Source organism: Caloenas nicobarica, chromosome 1 (genome assembly GCF_036013445.1).
Source record: "Caloenas nicobarica isolate bCalNic1 chromosome 1, bCalNic1.hap1, whole genome shotgun sequence".
NCBI classification, from domain to species: Eukaryota; Metazoa; Chordata; class Aves; order Columbiformes; family Columbidae; genus Caloenas; species Caloenas nicobarica.
The window spans coordinates 88107720-88115432 of NC_088245.1; the positions used below are offsets into that span (position 1 = coordinate 88107720).

At 45.9% G+C, this 7713-nt stretch overlaps 1 pseudogene; it reads right to left on the bottom strand.

Moving 5' to 3' along the window:
• Positions 1-2698: 2698 nt before the first annotated feature.
• LOC135990469 (extracellular calcium-sensing receptor-like) lies at positions 2699-3818 on the bottom strand (annotated as a pseudogene).
• Positions 3819-7713: the final 3895 nt, after the last annotated feature.

The window sequence follows — 7713 nt, forward strand, 5'->3', positions numbered from 1 at the left end:
GTTCCCCAGCAAATCGAGCACAGCTGGTCTGTCGCTGTAAAACTATGGCAGCTGTTGGAGCCTCATCCTGTGCCAGGGCACACATTCCTTTTAAGTAGATGTAAAGAACAAAAAAACACCCAAAGAATGAAAAATGCCCAAAGAATGAAAACCACCCAAATGTCAACATTCTCTACTGTGTGCATAGCCAGAGAATATTGTTCTCCAAACAAGGCAGCCGATGGTGACTTTGTTTCTCTTGTTGCATGTGTTAGCACAGAGTTTTCAGTTTGTATCCTGTGTCATTTTGTCATTTTGTTTCATTCATTAAGCGCTTCTAGGATATCAGTGCTGTCAGCTTCACTTCAGGGGTTACTGTTCTGGTTTGGGCCCGTAGGAATAATGCACTAGCACTAAAACTATTTGGCTACTGCTATTTTTGGAAGTGCGGGCCATAACTAAAGTATTTTTTTTTTTTAGCCGTTTCTGCCATCTAGTGCCCATCTCTGTTCATGCATTTAGACTCAGGAGACCGCGAGTCTTAATTCCTTAATTCCCCTAAACTAAACCTAGAGGCCACATTCAGCAGCCTGGTGAAGGAACCTGTTTTTTCAGAAGCAATAAGCTACTCCGACTGGGTCCAGGGCTAGAATGTGGTTTCCAAAATTGTGGCCACCAGGATTTGTGTTTTCAAACTCCCTTTTTTTTTCTTTTAACCAGCTGTGCCATGGCTTTAATCAAATATTGTAATCTGAAGGCCTTACAGTTAAAGTTGGATTGGTTCTTCCATGGTGTAATTAAAATTTGAGCCCATGCTGAGCTGGATATAACAGGTCAAGAAAAGGGCTAAAATAACTTGTCGACCAGCATGCTCCTTGGGGTTATGGACTTTGACTGTGCTCTCTTAAGCCCAAACTCCTCTTCCTCATCAGCAACGAGTAGAAGTGGTGAAACCAAGTTTTTATGTAGCAATGTCACCTGTAAGTTTTATTTGCCTGCCCTGGCAAAAGAACAACCGAGCAAAAAGAGTAACAAAAGAATGGTGGCATTTTCCCCAACACATCCACACAGTCATTCCGTCTCTGCTCACACTAAGCTGCAGGCCCGTCTACCTTTCCGCAGCGGTCTGGATTACCTTTGTGTTTGATGAGGAAGGGTACTGACGCCTTCGTGCCAGATGCTTGTTCTTGCACATGAGATCTGGGAAGAGAGAAATAAATTCTGCAATGTACCCCCTCCTGCCAGGATGTTGAGGGACACTTTTTCTCTCACCAGGCTGCAGGAAATGAATATCTCTTCTCACGGCTCTCTTACTTCCAACCTTTCCAGCATGGATGGAGAAGAAGCGGGAATACCTTGCAAAGCCAGGAGCACTTATGTTTGCTTTTGGGGGAGCAGAACAAGTGTCAAGAATAATGAAGTTCTGCTGTTTTCTTTGATGAAGTTCGTACTGTTTTTCTTTAGGTACAGTCCGCCCTCCTTGTGCTGGGCGCCCTCTCTTCAAGATGGGCCAAGAAGAAAATAACCTGGTAGGTGGCCTGTAGGAGCCAAAACATATCCAATTTACCCATTTGTGTGTGCATGTCTCAGAGCCCAGGCCTGTGTGTTTTCCTCCTCCTGTTGCCTACCGGCACACACACTTCAGATACTCACTCATTCCTGCAATTGTGTTACCACGTTTGGGGCTACTTCTCCACCCCTAACTCCTGCATTTCACCTTGTTTCATTTGGTGTGTTTCAGGCCCACCAGTGTCATCAGGACCAGCACAATGCTCTGTGCAGGTGTGAGGCAGATCAATATGGGAAAGCACAACACTGACTATGGTGTGAAGGGGTTAGCCATGTATGCCATGTGGAATATTACAGCAGCAACACTCTGTTAAGCATACAACTACGAGCGACATAATCACAGATACATCTCATTGTGCTCTCGCAGCGTTCTCTAGGCGGGGATTTACAAGCTGTTCCCCCTCCACCAAAGCAGGTAGGCTGGAGGGAAAGCTACCTCAGCTGGACGAAACCAGTAGCAACCTAGTAGCTTGGTCTAGTGCAATGGAGTCTATGAAGAGTATTGTCCAGTATTTCCTGCTGGGCAGAAAGGAGAGATTGGGACTTTACTAAATATAAATAGCAGGGCACTCTGTCACATAAATACTTTACATGTTCACACCCTCGGCTGTACACATGTGCAGGATGCTGGGGCTTTTTTAATTTTCCCCACAACCATACTTTTCCCAAGTGAAACTGTGTACCTTGCTTTTGTAGAGCTGAGAGTCCTGATGCACATGGTTACAGATCACATATACTGGATAAAGAGGGAATATTATACATAGTGGGAAAGAGGAATATTATGCATAAATGTAAAAGCAGAGTATAGTGGATTGCCTAATGCCTCCCATAGTCAGCTGAGTTGCAGTCTGGCAGGAGAAGCTTACAGAGGCAAGGCAGCATGCAGACTTCTGCTTAAGCCCCACCAGAGGAGATCTTCACTCATCCTTCTGGGATGACCCGGTTTCAAGAAAGCAAATGCAAATTCAGTCCAAGGCTCTCCAGACACACTCCTTCCTCTGGAGGCACGAGTATGACCCTGCCAGCGCTAACAGTACGGTGTGGTGGGGCTGTGTCACAGGAGCGTGTCTTTGTCGTCTTTCCCATTCAGAAGCAAGAGGTGAGCAAGTTCCTCTCGGGGGGCTGATGTGCTTCTCATGATCTTCTTTCGTTAGGAATGTACCGTGTTCTCTGTGACAGAGCCACCTCCAGTGCCTATAAAATTTCGGGAGTTAGCTGACAGCAGAGGAGGGTCCACCTCAGCGCTTGGTACCTCTTCTTTGGCGTCTCCCACCACTGACTCCTGTGAGCTGCTCTCCGGGCTGGAAGCTGCCTGGAAACCGGGCTCGGCGCTGAGGGGCTCACTGTTCTGCAGGGGAAGCAGGGCCCGGTGCCGCATCAGGCTGTCGTCGCTGTTCTGGGCCTCCAGGGAGTTCCTGCGCTTGGCGTTCCTGTTGGCCATGGCGTTCTTCTGCGGCTCCTCAAAGCTCAGCGACAGGGTGACCGTGCCGCTCCCGAAGCTGACTTTCTGCTTGCAGCCACGCTGCTGCTGGCGCTGCCGCTCAGCGGCAGCTGGTAGAGGAAAAGGGTCTTCATGGTTGCTCTTGCTGCTGATGGAGGAGGAAGGTATGGAGCCGGTGGAGCGCCCCAGGCTGTTGGAACGCTTGTGTGACACGTTGCTCCATCTCAGCGTAGCCCTGGCAGCTACCTTGCGCTGTGCTGCAGCGCACCTCCTCGATTGTGTTGCGGGAGGGCTTGAAGAGGATGGTGTAGACTTTGTTGAAGAAGATGCAGGCCAGGAGCCCGAAGCTGGCAGCCAGTATCGCAATCACCTCCACGGCAGAGACGAACTTGCCGTACGTGCTGGCATAAGCAGGGATGAAGGAGATCCAGACGATGAAGAAGATCAGCATGCTGAAGGTGATGAACTTGGCCTCGTTAAAGTTCTCAGGCAGCTTTTGAGACTTGAAGGCAAAGAAGAAGCAGATGGCCGCCAGGAGGCAGGTGTAGCCAATGAGAAAGCTGAGGGCCATCAGGGAGCCTTCGTGGCAGGTGATGAAGATAATCTCATCCTCCAGTTCATGGTTTCGGTAACTGGATGGTGGGGCTGTGTAAAGCCAAATCACACAGATGACAATCTGCACGAATGTACACAAGAAAACCAGGAGGAACTGAAGGTTGAGGCCCCGCCGCTTTCAGTGGAGGCTCATGGGGATCTTTGCCTCAAAGACAAGCAGGACACGGTTGGTTTTCACCAGGATGCAGGAGGTGACAAGGGGCAGGTTTGCCATGGCTCTCTTGTGTCAACAGAGGGGGCAGATCACTCTCTGGATTGATGGTCCCAGATGCTATCTTGTTTTCTCATTCATTTTAGCTTTTCAGAACTTTCAATTCTGTACAGAGAACCTCCTCCTTTTTTAAATGCAAAAGAAAATTTTTTGCAAAGAGCTAGTACTAGCTGCAGCTCCCTTTTTAATCTCTGCTTCAGGATTTCAGTCCTCTAGATTGCATCAGCATAAATGCTATACAGCTGGTGTATTCTTCAAGGTCTAGTCAACACAGTGCAGCTCAATGCAGGTTGATCAGATGAGCATCTACACTTTTTTCAAGGTACGATTTGCTGTCAGTACAGCCTCTGTACTGTCTGAAAAAGCTGAGTGTGTCCTTAAGCTTAATTAATTTAAAGCCAGCTCAGATATGACTAAGCAACCACACAGCCTTAACAACATGCTGCAGGCCACCAGTGGCAAACATTTTATAGCAGCTCAGCTGTCAGTTTTATTTAAAAGGGCTAGGGGGAAGACCTGCCTCACACTGTGTCCATTCTGGAGCCCAGAGTTGGCACCGAAGTTAGCACTGATTTTAGTGTTTTCCTGTAGCTACATTAAGCTTTTACTAGTGACAGAAATGTGCAATTTCCTGAAGACGTAGAGCATTTAGTGTATACATAGTGAGGTATGCATAGTACAAGGTCATCCTAGCCATCTGGTGTTTATAGGGGGGCTTGAAGACAGAAGTGTTTCTGGGTTTTATCTCCAGCTCTGCTATTATATGCAAGTCTCATTTATTTAGCTGCCTGAAAAAATATTTCACTGAAGGAATTAGACCCAGTCATAATTGTGGACCAAATGCAATTTGTTACAAGGAAGTGGTTATTAGCTTGCAGTAGAGGACCTCCACTCTTCTTTACTGTTGCAGACTTTTACTTGGAAAGAACACTTATGCACTTACTTAACTCTAATCCATTGCAAACTGATTGGAAAAATCTGATTAGGAAACAGGAAGTTATTTTCCAGCACTCTGGGTAGCTGTACAATAGTGGCATACAGAAAGATACTGCTTTATAGAAATGCAGGCAGCAGAATTTTGTATAGCAAATACCACAAAAGAATTGACTTCCAAAACAAGGCACTTGCATTAGGCTCTGCACAGCACCTCCATGCTGGAGTTTATCATTGCAGTGGTTTGTAATAATGCATAAAAGACAGAAAAGTCAAACTCCTGCTGTCGTGGTTTGATTGCGGGGTGACAATAAAACCGTGGCAGAATTGGAAAAAGGGAACGAGCTGGTGGACAGAGAGGCAAAATTGGCGGCTAAGCAAAAGGTAAGAATAGAAAGTGCTCTAGTCCCCGATGGGCAGGTCTCTTTGGAAGGTAAGCCAGAGTATACTAAGGAAGACCGGAAACTTATTATAGATTTAGAGGGATCATATAATAAAACTTATTGTTCTCTCCTATTTAGTTTGCCTTTCATAAGGGAAGAGCACAGAAAGGGACACTGGGGAGCAGAAGCACTATATAAACATTTGATCAAAAAATGGTAGCTAGAAATTTGTGTACTACCGTAAGACAGGTGACACAGCAATGTGATCTTTGCCTCCAGACTAATCCCAAGAATACACCCAAGCCAGAAATGGGTCAGATTGGGAAAGGAAATGGACCTGGGCAACAATGGCAAATTGATTTTTCGGAACTCCCAAGAAAAGGGGGGTATCGATATTTGTTGGTACTGATCGATACCTTTTCAGGTTGGCCAGAAACATTCCCTACCAGAACAGCAAAAGCTCGGGAGGTTACTAGAACATTAGCACAAGAAATAATACCAAGGTTTGGAGTTCCAGCTGTTATATCCTCTGATAGAGGGCCATATTTTATTTCAGAAGTTATACAGCAAGTCAGTCAGCACTTGGGAATAGACTGGCAAATACATACCCCTTACCGTCCTCAATCCAGTGGCCAGGTAGAAAAAATGAATCATCTAATTGAACAACAAATTGTAAAACTGGGGCAGGAGGCGAACTTAGCTTGGCCTCAGTCTTTGCCTTTGGCCCTCTTGCTTATACAAACAAGGCCAAGAGCAAAGGAAGGGTTAAGTCCTTTTGAAATCCTGTATGGGAGACCCTATAGTGTACAGAAGGGAATGTCTACACAAATAGGGGATGAAATTATGACTTCTTACATGGTGGCATTGGGTAAACAACTTACCAAAATTGGGAAACACGTTTGGGACTTGGAGCAGGAGTTTGGATGGGCCAGTACATAACATCCAACTGGGAGACTATGTGTATGTGAAGTCTCTTGCAGAAAAGACTTTGGAACCACAATAGGAAGGTCTATTTCAAGTCCTCCTGACATCCTTCACTGCTATCAAGATTAAAGAACAGAATGCCTGGATCCATCATTCTGAAGTGAAGAAAGCTTGCAAAGCACCATGAAGGGTAATCCAGGTGCAACCTGGAAAATTGTATTTCTTGTGGTCATAGCCTTAGCACACGGGTGGGATGAAAATTGGCATGGGCACTTACTACATCAGCAAGAAGAAACCCAAAAGAAGAGACAAATGCTACAGCTGCAGTGAGCGGGGTCACCACGCCAAAGAACGCAAGCTCCCGACGCCGCCCAAAGGATGCCGTTTCTGCCGGAGCACCAGCCATATGATCACCAACTGCCCCAAAAGAGCTTAGCAGCATGGCGGACAACCACCGGGAGCCTGACTTTTGCATTAACATTAAAATCTGTTTGTTCTTTGAAGGATAGAGATGGGTTTTCTCAGGTAGAAGTACCCTTCTTACCTGTGGTCAGAGAAAACACAGATAAAGAATCATCATATTAGTAAAAGAATTTACTAACCTCTTAGAAAAGGGGTGACTGATACAGGGAATTAACTAATTAACACTTAACTAATTAATACTTAGAGAACTAACACTTAAGGAGCTAACACCTAGAGAGCAAACCCTTAACCCACATTACAATTGCCTAACTTTGCTTAGCCTTGTATAAGAGAAACGAAAGTTTATAGACGACTTTACAGGCCTTGCAGGGAGACAAAATCTTGGGTGCATCCTTGGTGCATCCTTGGGTGGATTAGATAACCGAAACTTGGGCACAGGACAGGAGATACGCCAGTTCTAACCAACTCAGCAGTCTGAGTCCCAGCCAACTCAGCACACCAGGCCAGAGGTGAACGTGTACAGAGAAGATGACCCCAGTTCACGATCACTGCGCAGGTGCAACCAGGAGGGGCCAAAGGTGGAGACTATGGAAATGATTTCCCGGAACTCATTGTAATAAGAACCGCCTTCTCGGGGACAGGTTATGAATATGTATAGACGTTCCTAGAACTTTCATGAATATGTTACATGAATATGTAACACAGTATTTAACTAAGCTCTCAGCTACTGGAAATTAGCACATGTCTTTGGTGGAAATTATTTCCCCTGTGTCCAGCGCTGAATAAACATACCTGCTTTACAATCTCACAGGTTGTAAGGTCATTTACCGCGCCTCACCTCCCTCTCCCCACTTCCCACTAAAGACAGGCAATTGGGAGGGAAAGAAGGACAGAGAGAAGAGAGTTGGAAAAATTAAAAACGTTTTACTCATGCTACTAATAAAAATAGACAAAATAATATAAAACATACAAAACCAATCTTGGAAGTCCTGGCAACTGCTCCGGCAGGTGTAGGGCTGGCACCCGAAGTCCTGGACTGGACATTGCAGCCTACCAGAACTGGATTCAGTCTGTCACTAGGCCTCAGTTCCCATGGACAACTCACAAGGTCCTCTCCCAATGTGGCCCATAAGGAAAAAGGGTCGAGATCCTCGTGATCCCCCACTTTTATATGAAGTATGATGTGAACGGGATGGAATACTTTAGTTGGCCAGGTTTTTGGTCACCTGTTTCAG